This window comes from Pan paniscus, chromosome 11, assembly GCF_029289425.2.
Source record: "Pan paniscus chromosome 11, NHGRI_mPanPan1-v2.0_pri, whole genome shotgun sequence".
Lineage (NCBI taxonomy): Eukaryota > Metazoa > Chordata > Mammalia > Primates > Hominidae > Pan > Pan paniscus.
Genome location: NC_073260.2, coordinates 37,123,114 through 37,143,143, shown reverse-complemented (window position 1 = coordinate 37,143,143; position 20,030 = coordinate 37,123,114). Strand labels below are relative to the sequence as shown.

General features: G+C 35.7%; 2 long non-coding RNA genes across 5 annotated transcripts in view; one reads left to right on the top strand and one right to left on the bottom strand.

Moving 5' to 3' along the window:
• Positions 1-20,030, top strand: part of LOC106635126 (uncharacterized) — a 40,200-nt gene that overhangs the window by 5,803 nt on the left and 14,367 nt on the right. For 2 of the 4 annotated variants that reach the window (XR_008626664.2, XR_001338481.4), the window contains exons 2-4: positions 7,164-7,306; positions 8,766-8,919; positions 17,936-19,235. This is a non-coding gene — a long non-coding RNA (uncharacterized LOC106635126). Of the gene's footprint in view, positions 1-4,236; positions 7,307-8,765; positions 8,920-17,935; positions 19,236-20,030 lie in introns of those variants that run through there. The other 2 variants (XR_010109017.1, XR_008626663.2) reach the window with 2 other exon arrangements.
• LOC134728591 (uncharacterized) lies at positions 16,199-16,857 on the bottom strand. Its single transcript, XR_010109180.1, has 3 exons — positions 16,694-16,857; positions 16,543-16,611; positions 16,199-16,451 (listed from the first exon to the last, which is right to left on the bottom strand). It is a non-coding gene; the product is annotated as an uncharacterized LOC134728591 (long non-coding RNA).

The following is a 20,030-nucleotide window of genomic DNA, read 5'->3' as shown; positions in this document are numbered from 1 at the left end:
TATATGAGGAAATTGAGGTTTGTAAGTCACATGACATGTCTCATCTAAGCAGTGACAAAAGCTGGAATCCATGTACAGAGAGTTGTGACCCAAAACCCATGAACTTTCTATTGTATCATTAGAAACATAAGGATCCCAGTAAATCAGGTGAGTCTCCCTTTTAATTTATGTTTCTCCTTCCCCAGCCATCAACACTGATCCAATATTTACTCATATCAGCTTGTCTGAGAATGTTATGCTCGATAGTAGGTAGAAAATCACAAGTGAAGTGCCAGCCCAAAAAAGCAGTCAAATGGATCTTTCTCTTCTCTTTTCACCCCTGATTACTATCCTGTGATGACTGGTTATTGCATGATAAGCCTCCAAGTTTCTCATGCCATTAAATCACTATATTGCTGCCAGGTTTTGCTCAAAGGAATGAACATCCATTTCTCTTTGTCATGTGGTGCCATATGTCATTGTCTCAGATTTGACTGGAAGAGAGTTGGACTCGTGCACTTTTAATACTTCTGCCCCGCTGCGGAATCTTGAGAGCTCATATCAAGTTTCCAATAACTACATTAAGTCTTGAAAATAATAGTTGGCTTAATAAAAATCCTCTCTCCTCACTAAGTTTTTAAGCTACAAAGGCTGTAAGGATATTACATTAGTAATGTTGTTCTTGGACAGTTATGACTATTGAGGGGAAGATAGCCAAAATATACCCAGCCTCTCCCATGTATCTGGCAAGAATAGTGTATAAAAAGCAAGACTGAATCTGCTCTCAAATAGCTACGACTTTGAGATTATCAAGAACATGAGATATTTGTAGTTTGTTACTTGGCTTGTGTCCCAAGTCTACCTCTTTGTGGCCTCTATGGCCAGTAAGTGCTGGATCACACTATCTTCTGTAGTCTTGCCCATACTGTGGATAGGAACATGGTCACTCTACACACTGTGTCTTTCCCAGTTTGTTTTCCAGGTCCATCCTCTGGGGCTTTTGTGTATGCTACAGCCAGTCATATCATAGACCAAAGATCACCTAGTTTACCCTGTGGAATGAATTGGGGGAAAATTTGCTGATAGGACACATGATAGTAAAAGCTCTAGAAAGGCACAAAGGCCTAAGTGTATAGTGGCAACTCTGTTTTTCCAAAGGAATCTTAGTTTAAATAAGATTCTAAAGTCTGGGGCATAACTTCTACCAAACCTATGATGGTAATGGACTCCACAGTTCATGTCTCGATCATGAAATCGCTTCTGAGGAACGATCCCATGGGTGTTACCATTCAGCTCTGCCAAATCACATTCTCCCAGAAGGAATGTTTGGATTCTGAGGCTACCTGTCAAGTTTTTCTAAACTTAAAGTTTTCCCACTACCCTTCATCATGTTCAAACTTTCCACCTTCCTTCCAGTTTCTGTCCTCTACTCCAAATTAAGTCTTCTAATCTTCACTCAGGGATGGAATTTGGGGAGGTGCTAAACCTTTGTTACCCTTAGGAAGGGTGTACTATGATGTCATAGGCAATAGGCTTAGCTCCCTTATCTCCTGTAAATTATTAAAGAAATTATCCCCATCACACTTACTAAAAGCAGTAAGAGACATTCTAATATAGCTGGGGTATTTCATTCTAGTTTAAATCTATTTACTCTTCTTTTTCCCAGTGTAATTATTAGTAATGCTTCCTTTCAGTATCAAAAAAATTTGACAAAGTATGATCACATTTTCTACAATCTACAATCTCTACTTCAAGGTACTAGACCATTACTTACAACTCTCTGAACCTGATGAATTCTGTAACAACATATATCACTAACCCACGATTCTCCTTGTATATAACTTTCTCCTCTCCTCCAGCTGTATTGGCATCTTTCATACACCATCAGCATATAAATTATAGTTGTTGATTTGTTTCCTTCTAAGAACAACAAAAAAAAAACCCAAACATATTTGTGTGTGTTTGAAATGTTTTATATATTTATATGAAATATGTGTGTATATAAAATGTTACATGTAATGATATATATGCATACATAAATTTTGGTTTTTAAAATATCTATATAGAGAGAAAAAAAAGAAAATGAGAGAAAATTGACTGTATTGTATTGTGATATAGACTTCATCAATAGACTGGTCCTCCCTCCCTCCCTCCTGTTTGCTTTCTTATTTTTAAAAATGGTGAACTTTGAATTTAAGTTTTATAGTGGTAAAAAGTAACTTGGATCAAATCAGTTCTTTTGCTCAAAGACCTTCACCACTGATCATCCCAATGCACTTACCCTTAACACAGTCCACGAGGTCCTGTGTAATCTGACTCATTACATAAATTATCTTTTATGTTTGATTACATGAAATTCATGTCCTTTCTATGCTCCAGCAGAGGGAGGTTCTTTCAGTTCCTTGGTGCACCAAGCTACTTTATGCCTCAGAACTGATTATTTCTCTCATGTTCTAGACTCTACTTTTCTAAATCTTACACCTGGAAGGCCATTTAGGTAAGCCTTATCACCCTCCTTTATCATCAATGATTCTTGCTTTCACTAGTTAATTTCCCCCTGATACTTAATTGGATTCCATGGAGATAAACACAGAAATGTTTATTCAACATCTTTGTCACACTTTGAATCCTGAGCACTTAGGTATGGTAGAGATTTGTGCCCAAAGTCTCAAAAGGTGGAACTTTTAAGTAGTTTTAATAATTTTTGTCCCTCAACTAGGAAGGCTCAAACTCAGTCCATACTGAAACGGGAGAGTTCCCTGATTCTCCTCGCAGGTGTGCGACAGGGGTGTGGCTTGCCTGCTCCATCACCCAACAGCTCAAACCCATGGGGGTAACATGCAGGTGGGCAGGTGCAGAGGCCGGCCAATGCTTCTGGGCTCCAGCCTTTTGGTAATGTCTAGGGAAGGGCACCTGCAATCCCACTGTTACAAAGCTCTTTCAGCTCTGCCATCTGCAGATGGGATGAGTGTTACTCAGCTCAATGGACCCTCTTCCTTCTGGCATGGGCAGAGGGACAGTGTGACTTCTTCCTGTATCCTGAGCTCTTGCCCAGCATACTGAAAGAGTCAGATCACACATGGGCTCCAAGGAGGAGTGCAAGGTTTTATTGAGTGGTGGAGGTGGCTCTCAGTGAAATGGATGGGGAACCGGAAAGTGGGAATGGAGTGGGAAGGTGATCTTCCCCTGGATTCTGACTGTTCTCAGCCTATGTTCAGGTGCCTCTTCCCTCCTCTGCCACGACACCCCGCCACTCTCTGCTGCTCTTGATGTTCAGCTGCTTGTGTGTGTGCCCACTAAGGTTTCGTGTTTTCCCCCTTTTTGATCTTGAAATTACATATGTTTTTATTTCTCCTCGATAGGAGTTGATGTCTTTTGATATCTCACCACCGACCTCATTTTTACCTCATTTGCTAGATCTTACCACTTTGCTAATACTCTTTAAAAGTAATTCAACTGACTCATTTCAGTGCTAATATCTTGTTATAGACACAGTCTAAATATGTGGTAACTAACTATACTAAAATCTAACATATAATTTTACCTGGCTTTAAATAATAAACTATTATTAGGTTATTTTTTGTAATGCTATCTTATTATTAGCTGCTAAGTGTCTTATGTGACCAGAGATCGATAAATTATTTCTCTTCTCTGCTTGAAGTTTCAAATTAGAAACACGTTTGAGGGATGAAGCTAGAGCTATTTTAGAAGGTTGACTGCTATTATTGGATTGATGAATTTTAAGATGTGGATATATGTGAGAGGCTCACCCAACAGACTTCACTGGTTTCTAGGTAAGAAATTGATGTCAAATAAGGAAAGGAGGTAGGATTAGTAGTAATTGTACATTATAAGGAATTTTCTATGTCTCTCATTTTGTATTTCAAGATCCTTTATCTTTTAAATTAAACTCATGTATAAAATCATATATTAGCTCCAGAATTACTGAAATATACACTCATAATTTCCATGAGTTGTCAAAATTTTTGTGATTTCTAAGCCTTAGCCTTTTCAGTTTGTATTTTAAATTCTAGGATAATTGTTGGTCAATATATTTGTATCTTGTTAAAAAAAACAGATACTCTACAAAGAACAACTGTTAGGTATATTGACGAAAACTATTATGTCTTTGGAAGGCATTGGTTAAATATGAAAAACAACCTGGAAAGAAAAAAAGACATCTTTCATTTTAGAAATCAGTTTTTATTAAAATGAAACAAAATATTGTATTTTAACATCACTTCTATTGACCTCACACATTGGGATTAAAAAACAAACATGGCATGTGTTTCAATTTACTTCATTTATTCACATCATCTTTCATATTCCACAAAAATATACAGTATATTTCTTCAAAAATATTCTATGTTACTCAGGTAGAATTGACTCCTAGAATTTTGATTTTTTTTGTTATGATTGATTGTCTATTAAATATCCTAACAGATTTTCATTGGTATATAAGAAAGTTGTTTTAAATTTGTGTTACAATTTACCTTGAATAAAATGTGCCTTTTGTGAGTGAAATCCCTGTTTATCAACAAAGGAACCACTTGCAGATCTCTGAACCTCCTCTCTTCAGTTTTCCCCTCTCTGAATCCTCAGCAACCTCAGCAACTCCCCACAAACTCAACTGTCTGTCGCTTTCTCTGTCTTCAATGTATCAGTATCTGAAAAGGGCTTCCAGCAGGGCGTGGTGGCTCACGCCTGTAATTCCAGCACTTTAGGAGGCCTAGGCAGGTGGATCGCTGGAGGTCAGGAGTTTGAGACCAGCCTGGCCAACAGGTTGAAACTCAGTCTCTACTAAAAATACAAAAATTAGCTGAGAGCAGTGGTACACCACTGGGGAGGCTGAGGTACGAGAGAAACGCTTACACCTGGGAGGCGGAGGTTACAGTGAGCAGAGATCATGCCACTGCTCTCCAGCCTGGGCGACAAAGTGAGACTCAGTTTCAATGAAACAAACAAAGCAAAGACCTCAATAAACCAAAAAAGGGCTTCCAGATACAAAGCCTCCAATATCATAAAGGCTAATTTTGTTTGTTTTCTTTCTTAGGAACCACAGTTATACTGCTATCCAGTATCTGAAAATAAATGTTTCCTATATTTTATTCAGTTTTCTAGTTTGTTTATGGTGGGAGGGCTAGTCTGATATTAGTTTTTCTCATGACAAGATGTAAAAGACCATGAATATTAATATTGGCACATTTAATTTGTATAAAACTATATTATAAAACAACTGTTTTATTCAAAAAAATCCAAATGATTTTTAATTGGCAAAAAAATCCAAATGATTTTTAATTGGATTAATTTCCTTTTAGGTAAATAATTCACCATAAAGAGTGTTACTTTTTTCCTTAAAAGATAAACAAACATAATAAAACTTACTTAAATATTGTAGTGCTAATAAATTACAGAATCATGTGAACTAACAATGTAGTTTTATCTTGTTCTGGACTTTAAAGTGAATGGTTTTAATGAATGTTAGTTTATGATTGATTGGAATTTATTTTCTTTAACAAAATATTTTAAGAATATTAAGAGAAATTTCATTTTTTCTAATGTCTTCTCAGCATCATTCTTCTCTATTACACTATTGCTTTACTAAACCATTCTGGTATTCCTGAAATAAATTCTATAAATTCTACTTGATAAAAAGGCATTTATTATTTTTTAATAACTAAATGCTAGTATTTATTTTGTTTTGGAATATTTGCAATTATATTCGCAACTGAAATGAGCTCATATTTTTATAATGATACATGGTTGTGGAATAGAGTTACATTGTTTTGCTAAATGAGTAGTGGAATTGACCATTTGTCTATCCTTTACTTTTACAAAATTTACATGGAAATAATAGAATAATTTTAAAGAGCAAATTCTTTTCTTTTTATTGTTTCAATGAGGTATAATTGACATACAATAAGCTGTACATACAGAGAGTGCACAATTTAAGAGTTTTGGCTGGGTGCGGTAACTCATGCTTGTAATCCCGAGGCCGAGGAAGGCAGATTGCTTGAGCCCAGGAGTTTGAAAAGAACCTGGGAAACATAGCAAAACCCCATCTCTACAAAAAGTACAAAAATTATACTGGCACAGTGGAGTATGACTGTAGTTCCAACTACTTGGCAGGCTGAGGTAGGGGTATCGCTTGAGCTGGGAAGGCTGAGGTTGAGGTTGCAGTGAGCCGAGATTGTGCCACTGCATTCCATCCTGGGTGACAGAACAAGACCCATCTCAAAAACAAAATGCATTTTGACATACATATACACTTGTGAAACCATCACCACAATTAAGATAGCATCCACACATCATCTTGTTCATTTGCAATCCCTTACTCTCCCTCTCCTCTGCAGAGAACCATTGGTCTCCTTTCTGTCACTATAGATTAGCTTGTACTTACTAAAGTTTTACAGAAATAGTATCATGCATTTTCAATTACTTTTAACACAACAGTTATTTTGCGATTTATCCATGTTGTCCACATTTTATTGTTTTCATTGCTGATTACTAGTATTTCATTCCATAGATATATTACAATTTGTACTACTGATAGAATTTTGTTTAGTTTTTGGCTATTATAAATAAAGCTTCTATGAATATATGTATGCAAGTTGGTGTGTGGACATATGCTGTCATTTCTCTCAGGTGAATACTTACTTAAGAGTAGAATGCTGGGTCATAGCATATGTGTATGTTTGTTTAACTTTTACATAAACTTCTAACCTGTTTTTACAAAGTGGTTGTATTGATTTAGATTCCCATCAGCAGTGTATAAGAATTCCAGTTGTTCCAGGTCCTTGCTAACACTTGCAAGGTGTGTGTAGGATGTTTATAGTAGTATCTGATTGTGGTTTTCATTTGCATTTACTGCATACTGACAAAGTTGTGCATTTTTTATAGGCTTCTTGGCCACTCCTTTTCCTCTTTTGTTGAAGCATTTGTTAGATTTTTTTGAAAATTTTTATTTTTTTACTAATAATTGAGTTGAAGAGGTTTTTTTTTAAAATATTTTTTAAATGAAAGTCCTTTGTTGGATATATGTTTAGCAAATATTGTTTCCCAGTCTGTGACTTGCCTTATCATTTCTGTAATAGTATCTTTGAAAATTGTTCTTAAAAATTTTGATGAAGTTTAATGTGTTGTTTTTTTACAGTTTGTTTCAGTTTTTTTTTTTTTTTTTTTAGACGGAGTTTCACTCTTGTTGCCCAGGCTGGGGTACAATGGCACGATCTTGGCTCACTGCAACCTCCGCCTCCCAGGTTCAAGCGGTTCTCCTGCTTCAGCATCCGGAGTAGCTGTGATTACAAACATGTGCCACTACACCCGGGTAATTTTGTATTTTTTAGTAGAAATGACGTTTCTCCATGTTGGTCAGGCTGGTCTCAAACTCCCGACCTCAGGTGTCCTCCCGCCTTGGCCTCCTAACTAGGATTACAGGTGTGAGTTTTAGTTTTTTAAATACTTTTTTATAGCTGCCTCCTGGGCTCAAACGATTCTCCTGACTCAGCCTCCAGAGTAGCTGAGACTACAGGTGCACACCACCACGCTCAGCCAATTTTTTGTATTTTAGTAAAGACAGGGTTTCACCATGTTGCCCAGGCTAGTCTCAAACTCCTGAGCTCAGGCAATCTGAATTCCTTGGCCTCCCAAAGTGCTAGGATTACAGGCATGAGCCACTGTGCCCAGCCTATTTATTTTGTTTTTTACATATAGTTGTTAAAATGATTATGTTTACCCATTAAAACAGCCTTTTAGGGTTTATTTTCTCCTGGATTTTGGCAAGTTTCCTTAAGTACTTAAGCTCAGTACTTAGCTTGAGACTAATGGGGAACTATCCCGGGTGCTCTCTCTCTCTTCATTCCAGCTAGATCTATAGATTTGTCATTTCTGGTACTCTGCTCAGCAGACTGAGACCATTTTGGCCACCCCAAATTCTTAACACTTTTTTTCTTAGGCTCTGTTTGGGTTTCCTTTGCCTGCACTGCATCCTGGAAATGCTTCAGGAAGTGAGCTGAAACCACGATGGGTATTACCACATTTGTTTTCTTCTCATACAAGTTACACTTCTGCATTTCCTCCTGTCCAATATGTGCAAATTATTGCTTCACATATTTTGTTTAGTTTGTTTGCTTTTAGTAGTTTACTTGAGAAGGGTCAGTGTTACCCCATCATGGCAGAAAACAGAAGTGACCTAAAAAACAAAATTTATTATCAAATTGGTTTTATACCTAATGTTAAGATAATATGACACACTTTAAAATTCTTCCATGATTACGTACATCCTCAGCCAAAAGACAAAATGGACGACCTATGGCTAACTGAGGTGCTGAAAGTTAAAACAGAAGTAGGCAGCCACAGCGAGGTGAGGGACTTCTCATGTACTCTGTTCTCAGAAAGGTGTAAAAGTGTAACAGGACCTCCCTTTCCACAGTCAGGCCAAACCACTGCCTTTTGTCTGTGGCAAGATAAACTAAAGCCAGAAACACCTCCTCCCCTCACTCCCACACACAGGACCTTTGACAGAAACATCTTACAGTGACTTATGGTTTGGGGCTTAGAAACCAGGTTATCAGAGCCTATTTAGAGAAATTAGAGCAGAACAAGTTTAAATTCTTCATTTGCATGGATGCACCTAGTTGAGAATGAAGGCAAGAACTTTCCTTATTTAAGCCAGACCTTTCCTTTGTTCTTTGGTGAATACACTTTCACTTGTACTGAAGACTGTTTCTTCCCAATCTGCAGGTTAGTTTTTATAGAAAATAAAGCTCTACTTTTTTCCTCTACAGATCTCATGGTCTTTTCTTAACATTTCTTGGTGACGAGGATGGGATTTGAAGTGGCACCCTTGCTTTTCCCCAACACTATCTGGACCAATGCATTTGCACCTGCAAGAACCCCTTGAGCTCACTTATCTTCCTGGCTGCACCAGGGAGAAATGAGGTAAGGCCCCTTGGACCCAATATCTTTTGTTCTTAGGATGAGGTTTTTGGCACTTTATTTTTTTAGTGATTCTTCCCACCCAGTTCCACAGGTTACCCATTGATGGAGTATACCCACACTTTGTTGGGTACACTCACACTCTGGGCTACACTCATGCTATGTAGGGTATGCTCACACTTCAGTTTTGTGAGGACACTTGCTCTTCAGTTGCACTCAAAGGGACTGCCTTCATAATATGAGTCTATTCCTGGGAGTACTTTTTTTTTTTTTTCAGGGGATTTTGGGATTGCCCCTTCCAGCCCTCTTCAGGAAACATCATCTGTAAAAATTTATTCTAAACCTAGAAAATTATACCCTTCACCTTCCATGAAGAGGCAGCTGGATCAACTTGCAATTACAATAAATCTCAAATTGTCTGCCTTGAGTGCCCTGAAAGATTGACAAAATAGCAATCCATCCTGTGGTCTATAGGCTAAAATTCTGTGCTTTCCTGGCTGTGGCACAGGTTTGATTTCTGATCAAGGAACCAAACCCATTTTTTTTTTAAATTGTTTGTATGACTCTTGACCTTTTGGCATACCCTTTTGTTATTGATCCTATCCCTTTCCAATGGAAACTTTTGACTTCCAGTCTTTTCCATCTGAGGTGCATGTGGGGCTTTTGGGTCTTTAAGTATAGGTGCTCTGTTAGAAGCTGCTGGGCCCTAAACAACATGGCTGGACAGATGTGAGTTATATCCCATTTGAAACTACTAAGACTTTTCTCTCTTTGAACGCCCTTTGGGTGGTTGTAGATCTTGCAAGGACTACTTTATAAATCTGTGGAGATGCCTAGTTCATCTTAGTTTTGTCATGACCTTTAGTTTGTCATGACGTTGGTTAAGATAATTCACTTGAAAAGATACTTTTGGTGTTTTTAAAAAAGCTACATAAAATATAGGGCGGGGCACGATGGCTCGTGCCTGTAATCCCAGCACTTTGGGAGGCAGGCGGATCATGAGGTCAGGAGTTCGCGGCCAACATGGTGAAACCACATTTCTACTAAAAATACAAAAATTAGCCAGGCATGGTGGTGGGCGCCTGTAGTCCCAGCTACTCGGGAGGCAGGAGAATTGCTTGAACGCAGAAGGTGGAGGTTATAGTGAGTTGAGACTGTGACACTGCACTCCAGCCTAGGCAGCAGAGTGAGACTCACTCCATCTCAAAAATATATACATATATATGTGTGTATATGTATATTTATATGTATACGTATATACATGTATTTACGTATATGTATATACGTATATACGTATATATACGTATTTACGTATATGTATATACGTATATACGTATATATACGTATACATGTATATACGTGTATATACGTATATATACATGTACAAATGTATTTATATATACATAATTTATATATATAAATACATATATGTATATACGTGTATACATATGTATATATACATATACGTATATACATGTATATGTGTATATATACACACATAGATGTATACATGTATATATACACACATGTATACATGTATATATACGTATTATACATGTATATACATATACGTGTATATATACGTATACATACACATATACGTGTATATATACGTATACATGTATATATACGTATATATACGTGTATACACGTGTATATATACGCGTATGCACATATATATGTATACATGTATATACACGTGTATATATACATGTATACACATATATGTGCATACACATATATACATGTATACACATATATACATGTTTACGTATATACATGTGTATATACGTAAACATGCATATATGTATATACATATATATGTATACATGTATATACACGTGTATATATACATGTATACACATATATGTGCATACACATATATACATGTATACACATATATACATGTTTACGTATATACATGTGTATATACGTAAACATGCATATATGTATATACACATATATGTATAGCATGTATATATGTGTATATACGTATATGTACATGTATATACACGTATATATGTATATATACATATGTACACGTATACATGTATATGCATGTACATATACACACGTATATATACGTATATATGAATACATATATACACACACACACACATATATATATAGGCCCACAGCTAAAATAGGCTTACTTCTTTTGCAGAGCTAGCCATGCAAAGTCTAGACATAAAAAATGCTCTCTCCACCCTATTAAAGGGCTGCACCCTGAAATCTATAATATAATCAAGAAATAAGCCAAGTTTAAAAGACGAGCTATCTAACTAAATTGGTCTCCAGTACTTTCTGGAATTTAGCTGGCTGTTTGGAAAGTCTTGGTAAGAAACAAACATTTTCATCTATAAAAGTAATCTCCATTTGCAAGGACATCTCCCTCCCTGCACCTAAAGCACTAGAAACTTTTAACATGGAGAATATATTGTTTTCATGTTTACATAAACGACCTTAACTTTGTTTAAGATAGTTTTCCTGGCAATCTAGTCTTGATTGGACCTTGTCCTTGATTGGCTCAGCAAATAATGTGTTTGGATCTAAGGTCTGTGCCTTTGAAATGTAAAATTTCACCTAAGAAATCATGTTTTTGGAAATACAGATTGAGTTACCTTGCTAATAATCATTTAGAGCTGTATAGTCTACATGGAGGAAAAAAAGCTACGTGAAAACTGGCAAATGAAAAATCTTGTAAGGCTATATGATCTGCTTCTTTGTACCTGCATGTCTATGTATTTATATGTGATTTGTGTATGTGATATTTCACTATTTAAATATAGGAAAGAACTCTAATTGGCTTAAAGAAAATTAAACACTTAAATATTTCATCAGAAAAATAGAAACTAACTCAAATGCTTTTAAGCTCAAATGACTTTAGTGGTGTTTGGTAAATAAAACTACTTTAAAATTGTCAGTATTAAGTATAATTCAAGCATTTTGCCTGGACTTACTCATTATGCAAGTTTAGGCTTTTTTTGATAGATGTTTTAAGGTCATAAAACTGTTGTTCCTATAGTATTTTTGATACTTGCTTTATCTGTGAATTAAAGCTGTAAAGTTTCACTGCTGGGCTCCCTCAAAGTCTTGCACACATCTTACTCAGTTTGTCTTTGAAAAAGCCCATGAACTCTGGGGCCTAGACAAGTGGCCATGGTGGGACCTGGGGACATGTCTGAAGTACCTGGACCACCAGCTGCAAGGTAGAGTCAAGCCAATCATCCCTGACCCAGCTTTGCCTCCCGAGCATGCTGAGAGAGGCTGGATCCTAAAGGTATCATCTTCAGAGCTCTGTCCTCTATCCTAAGCTCTAAGCCTGGTATGTAAATTCAGGACCCTGACTGGACCTGCCCTTCATTATCATCTGTGGGTGCCATGTGGGTACATGAGACCCAGGACAATTGGAAATGGAACTAGAAAAGTTACCCATGTCATAGTTTCAAAAGTATTTTTAGTAATTTAAAATCTTAAAGTATGTTATGTCAAATTAACTAATAGATACTCATGAAATAGATACTCATGAGATGTCAGAGTCATTTTTAAGTAAGTTTAAATATTGGAACACTATTAAAGATAAGATTAATGAAGTTTATATATTTTGACATCTTATTTTTATATGGTACAGAAAAGCTAAATATATTTAGAACTTTGTTAATAAAAAGTTGAAACTAAAATTCATGAAATGGTTTTAACCTACAAATACTGGTTAAAAAACAATTCAAAATTACTTACTTTCTTAGCTTTTTACTGGAAATAAGTGTAGCTAAGAGTTAAAATTGCAGTTCATATAAGTAACTAAAACTACTAGATACTAGAGAAACAGTTCACTTTACAGAACATATGAAGGAAAGTAGGAGCCATTTTTGGTAAACCAAGTTAAAAAAGAGTAATATTTTTTCTTTTACATGAGGGAGAATTTTGTATGGTCAAAATGATGAAGGGAAAGTAGAGTACATTTTTGTCCTAAGGTAGAGTGCCACACACACAAAAACTCAGAAGTATAAGACAAAACTAAAGGTTTGAGTAAGTTGTAGAAGGTATGTGAAAAATTAATCTAATGAAATAAATTTTGTGTGTGGTCAATTTGGCTAAAATGGAAAGAAAATTATAAATTTACAAGTTTTCCTAAAAACTGAACATTAATATCAAAAGCACATTGATGCACGGCTAGGGTGTGTGCCCCTGTGTTGAAACAAAAGGGTTTTCTTGAAGCATTAATTTGCCCTCTAATAGAAAATTGTGAAAAGTTTTTCTTTACCTTTGAGGTAACTGTCCTCAAAAACAGATTCCATTTTGTGTTTCATCATAATTTCTTGTGCTTTATACCTTTAAAATCTCTTGTAACTTTGGTTTTATTTTATAGTGATCTGTGATCCTATTGCCAACCAACACTTTAAACTTTTGATGTTTGACAAGCTTCCCAAAATTAAATTTCAAATTCCAAAATCAAGTCTTTTGGACATTAACTTAGTCATAACAGAAATACCCCAAAATCCAGGAGAGACATACTAAGCTTATTCATTGTGTTTAAATCATACAGGAAACGCTGTCAAATAGCAAAAAAGATATGTACCTTTCTTCAAGTTATATTCAAAGACAGAATCTTGCTCTGTCGCCAGGATGGAGTGCAGTAGTGTGTTCTCGGCTCACCGCAACCTCCACCTCCCGGGTTCAAGCAATTCTCCTGCCTCAGCCTCCCAAGTAGCTGGGACTACAGGCACCCACCACCATACCCAGCTGATTTTTGTATTTTTAATAGAGGCGAGGTTTCATCATGTTGGCCAGGATGGTCTCAATCTCTGGACCTCATGACCCGCCAGCCTTGGCCTCCCAAATTGCTGGGATTACAGGGGTGAGCCACTGTGCCCGGCCCTAAATGTATTGTTAATGTGAGTTCCAAAATTGTATGCTATACCTAAATTCATATTTATCTTGATATATATTATTTACCATAATCATAGTTATTATATTAATGTCATATGCCACAGAAATAACCAAAGTTTTTTGCTAATTGCATCTTTAACCATGGCTACTTTAAATTTTTCTCAACCACAGTTATTTTCCTAAATCCTTTTCATACTAAGCCTAAGCACCTAGCTCCTCTTTAAAATTGTTTTATCTGCTTGAATAAATGTTTTACTAGTTTGCCAACATCAATTTGACTGCATACTTCCAGGTCTTATCCATAGACTTACCAGATGCCACTGAATAGCAGTAAGATACACTGAATTAAATCTAGCAGGTGTCTGCCCATCTTCTTACCTTACACTTGACCAAGTTGTTCAAACTGACCACATATCTCTCAGCCACATGAGTCCCACCAAGGGAATAGGTGGACCCAGTGCAAGTAGCCACATCATTCTGGCAACAGTATGGAACAAAAACCTAAGTTGATCATCAACACTGCCTATGACAGGTTTCCACTAAAAAGGAGGAAAACTTACCTTGGCCAGTGGACAAAATGGACTCCCCATGGCTAACTGAAATGCTCAAAGTTAAAACAGAACCTGGTTGCCATAGCCAGGTAAAGGAGTAGTCATATCCTCTTGTGTTCCCAGAAAGATGTAATAAAAGTGTAACAGGACCTCTCTTTCTACAATCTAGCCAAGCCATTTCTGTTGTCAGTGCTAAGACAAACTTTACTGCACCTGGAACCCCTCTCCCCTCAATCAGCTGACAGAAGGAAAAGAAACATCTAACAAAGAACATTTGTCAGAGATTTCTAGTTTTTCAGTTGGAAACCACGCAATTAAGGATTGACTACTTCTACCAATCAAAATGACATAAGGTTGAATTCTTTATTTGCATAAACTGCCTGATTGAGGACTACCTATTTAAGCCAAACCTTCCCTTTGTTCTCCAGAGAGTACACTTTCTGTGCCTCTGAAGGCTGTCCCTCTCCAATCTGCAGATTTTTTAAAATAGAAAATAAAGCTTTACCTTTTTTCCTTATGTATCTCATGGTCTTTCATTATCAGTTTTGTTTTTTAACTTATGAGTCTGGTTTGGTAATCAATTTCTTTTCCTAAAAAAGTAGTTAAATATGTTAATGTTGATTCACATGAAATTGTTTATATTATGTTGCTTTTAAGTAGCTAGCAAATCTCTAGTTATACCACCGCTCTCACTAAGTTCTGAGATTTTGTGTTTGTTTCTTATTATTATCTTTGGTAGATTAAACAGGTTAGAGGCTTGCTTATTCTATTGCTTGTCTCAAAGATATAGATTTTAGCTAATTTTATCTAATTGACTGTTCTTTTTTTAATCAATTTCTGCCTTTATCTTTATTGAGTGTTCCTCCAAAGTAGTTTTTGCTTGTTTTATTGTCCCCTTCTTTATTCCTTAAACGGTATGCTGAAATTAAGTTATTGCTTTTCTTTGTTATAGTGCCACCTATAGCTATAACCTTTCTGATTTGATATTAATTATTGTCATTCATTATTACTGCTTTCTAATAATCTCTATGGATACTTTTGATCTGCTGTCTAATGAGAAAGTAATTTGCAAGTGGTATACTTTTGTTTTTTTTTTTTTACAACTTTTATCAATGTTTTCTAAATTCTCAAATGTCAATAATTTTAAGATGAACCATCAATTTAATAATGGTTGTTTTGGAGGGAAATAATTAAATGTGATTCATACTCCAGTTTGAATGTAATTTTTCTTTACATTCTCTGATTAAAGAATTTTTTGAATCCTTTGGCCATCAAAGTTATGTACATTATCACATAAGACTTCCTTAAATCATGGCATTTAACAGGCAACCTTTCTTATAAAAGATACTTTATTTTAATTTCGATGCTGTATTACTAGAATATTTCAAAAGGCATTTTAAAGTAAAAATTAGGTGTCCAACTTTGGGTTTAAATTCACATCATGTATTGTTAGTTTACTATCACAAATACAACTACATTGGAAAAGTCAGACTTAAAAAGTACAAGCAAATACTCTAAAAAGTACAATCATCTTTATTCTTATGCCTCTCCTTTCACCTATTCAAATAATTTTCTGGAAGCTATTTCTATTCTTCCTTTTAAGTGAAATGTAGAGCAAGTCTCATGTCTTTTTTTACCTCCTTTTAGGCAATAAAAACCACTTCTGTTAAGAAAAATAAGCATTCTAATGTCATAGTCTACATTTAAAATTCATTCCATGTTTCTCTTCTCCCCTTCCTTAGATCTACTTAAAACAAGTCTCTTGGAGTGAAAATATATAGTGTTCAAATTCCCCAGTCTCTAGTATCTTGGTTTCTCTCGTAAGGTTAAAACTGGAAAAGAGGAGGCTGTATCAGTGGGTAGGATCTTACCTCATGGTTTTGTTGGGGTGTTCAAGCATTGACTTCTTTGGGTTTGGCAGATGTTGAAAGTTTACTCTATGTTGGCTGATGGTTTCTTTATCAACCTCTTTCTCTTCCTCTCACTATGAAGAAGTAAATGTATCTCCTCCAATTGGTCGCTCAAGCAGTTTTCTTGCCATCTACGCATTGGCAGTTCACCTCTAGCTTCTTTCTGCTGATGGCAGCTTCATCCCTCCAAGAAATTATAATGGGCACCATCTAAGTCAATTCCAGGACTATTCTTTCTCAGACTCAAATGAGAAATCAATTTCTTAAGATCTTACCTCTATCCGAAGCTCCAGGGTAAACATGTGAAATTCTGAGTGTGATTTTTTAACATCAATTTTCCCCTCCTAAGGTAGAAGAAAAGCATTCCTCATCTTAGACCATGGGAATTCTATGCACTCTGAAAGTCCTTTAAAATTTCCATCTCACCTTCTCCATCTACTTCATAAGCTAGATATCCGTGGTTAGTTAAGATCTCCAAATTAGTGTTCAGAACCTCCACGATCATGTCCCGCTTTATTGACCATCAACTTCCCTTTGAAATTCTGAGAGAAGCTGGTACATTTTTCTTGGAGGCATAGCTGAAACAGAGATAGAGTTACATTTTAGCATTTTTATTAATATATTACTATTAGAGATATTTAAATTGAATAGATGACTATGTTAAGAGTTATTTTAAAACCATGTATAGTTCACAGATGTACAGGAATTGATCATTATCTCATGACTTGTACTTGTGTGGCAGCTACAAGTTTAAGACTCACCTTAATTTAGAAAATCTAAAATACAAAAATTTGTAGAATTCAGGATTGAAAAAATATGGCCATTTTAATTTCTATAATACTACAGTTAGACAATACAGCCTGAACAATTACTGTTTTGAAATTTATTGAGGTTGTCTATGTATTGCTTCCCAACAATTTTTACATTGTGGCATAAGAGTAAATTGCAATGATTATATGCTACACCAAGATGAACAGAGATGCGACTGTTCACCTACCTGCCTAGAGAGCTCAGGGAATTATTATTTGAACACATCTGTAACTCCTAAGTATTAGTTAGCAAACTCTAATGTGTGATCAATTTCTGGAATACATCGTATTGGAAATGTTCATAATTTAATATATATGTCTTAACATTCTAAACATTCTCCAGCAGTGTTTCTTTTGCCTATTTGACCCTTCAAAGAAGGAAATGTGGGAAAGATTCCCATAGCTATTGAATGTAGGCCAATTTATTTATGTGTGCTAAAGGTATTTTGCTTTCTGCTTTTCAAAGCTATGGTATTTCTTAATACTGATCCCTGATTCCTAGAATTTCCCTGTAAATTTTAACATTCAGCTATAAGCTATTGCATTCTAAGGGATAGCCCTTGAAACTGATTAGGAGAAATATCCATCAAATAGAGTTCCTTAACTTGGAAGTGCTGCAGTAAGTGGATGATATGTGAGTTGCCTACGCTGAAGAAGGCAGTGTGTTTTGGGCAGTATTTTGAGAACTAATAGAGATTTTGGTATTTTTATGTATTAGTGTATTAGTTTCTTAGGGCTGCCATAATTAAATATCATGGCTTAAATAATTTTATTTTCTCACAGTTCTGGAGGCTGAAAATCCAAGATCAAGGTGTCACTGGGTTTGGTTTCTCCTTAATTCTCTTTTCTTTGCTTGCAGGTGGCTGCCTTTTCACTGTGTCTTCACATGACTTTTCATCTGTGTAAGAAAACCCCTGCATGTCTTTGTGTATTCAAATTTTCTTTTCTTATAAGGACAGCTGTCCTTAGATTGGATTAGGGCCCACTCTAATCAGCCTCGTTTTAACTTAATTACCCTTTATACACCCTATTTCCAAATATAGTCACATTCTGAGGTACTGGGGCTTAGAGATTTAATATGAATTTTGGGGGAATACAATTCATCCCATAACAGTGAGGAAAACATTTTAGGGGACATAAAGTAGTCATTTACTATTATTATCAAGCATTACTAATTTTCCATCTAATAACAAGACCTTTCTCTCCTTGGAGGACCGCATTTCAGGCTTTATTAAGAGATCACCTCTATCTTCCCAAGAGTGGGCACATATCAAATATCTGGCCTATCAGAATACCAAATCTCTCTCGCTACAATGATTTCTTCTAGGTTAACACATTATTCAAGCTAAAATAGTGTGTGTCTTCATTGTGCCTTGTTAACTAGAACCATCAGGAAAGACAGTTCATTTAGAGAGATAAGTTTAGATTGTACATTGGCAATCAATAAGCACACACAAAGCATTATAGACGTAACATGACAAAATTTTACTTTTTGCTCAAGTTACAGGTTCAAAAAAGTGAGATATTCTCTAGAGAATATTTTTATGTGATCACTCAGCAATCTATGTAGCTTTCCTTCATCAACAGGAAGCTACCATGCTTCCCACAACAAGGAAAATGAAGGCTAGAGGGATGTGTACTGAATTCTCCATGCTTTAAACTGGAATTATTATTTCTCCTCACAGTCCATTGGCCAGAAATAGTCATATGGCCCCACTGCTACTAGAGGGCTGAGAATGTTGGGGGAGCACATGGCTTTTGGATGAGAAATAAACATTTTTTCCACAAAGTTTATGAATAACATAAGGTGTAACTGCTGTATTTCATGGTTAAATGAATAAAACAATTTTCATTAGGACACAATGAGGTCAACATGCAAAGAGAAGCAAAAATATGTAGAAAGGAAAGACTGAGGCTAAAGACAGTGGACCTTAGTTACTTTCTTTTAGTGTCTTAATTAGTGTTACCTTCTGAATAGAGCAGTTCTGTGAGCCAATAAAAAATTATTATTATTATCAATATTATTTTATTGTTAGTTAAGTTTGCATCCAAAAGCAACTGGTAGAGGTCTACCTCATTCAATATACTGATATTATTATTATTATTATACATTATAATTATGTTTTATGTTTTTCTATTAAACTTAATTTGTGACACTTGCTTTGAATGTTTTATTCATATATTACAATGTTTTAAATTTAATATTTACCTTGTTTCAGGGCTTATCTCCCTTTTTTTGGAACATTCTCAATTTGTTATATATCTTTTGATTTAGTGAAAGCTTCCTCATTCCCCATTTTGTGCTTCTGGTTTGGAAACAATGCATTTATTTTTATTAATGTAGTGAACACTATAAAGTCTTTTTTAATTAAATAACTACAAAGAAGAAAATCAATTTCTTGATTTTTATATCTGAAAATTAAATGGCTCTAGAGTGTTTTAATCATTTTTCAGTTTCTACATTAATTTTGTAAAGTATTTTACTCATTTGAAGTTTTGTCATTATTTTAATTTACCTTATGCTTAGCATTTATTCAGAATGACCATGTTTGCAAATAACTCTACCCAGTTGTTTTTATGTTTATTCTTTTTCATATCACTCCTTTTCTTGATTCATGTTCCTAAATTCAGCTGTAGTGTTGTAAACTACTTAAGTCTGAAAAATCTTATTTCACCTATATTCATTTCAGAAGTTTAGGCTGGGTGCGGTGGCTCACGCCTGTAATCCCAGCACTTTGGGAGGCCGAGGCGGGCGGATCACGAGGTCAGGAGATGGAGACTATCCTGGCTAACATGGTGAAACCCCGTCTCTAGTAAAAAATAACAAAAAAATTAGTCAAGCATGGTGGCTGGCGCGTGTAGTCCCAGCTACTCCGGAGGCTGAGGCAGGAGAATGGCGTGAACCCGGGAGGCAGAGCCTGCAGTGAGCCAAGATGGTGCCACTGCACTCCAGC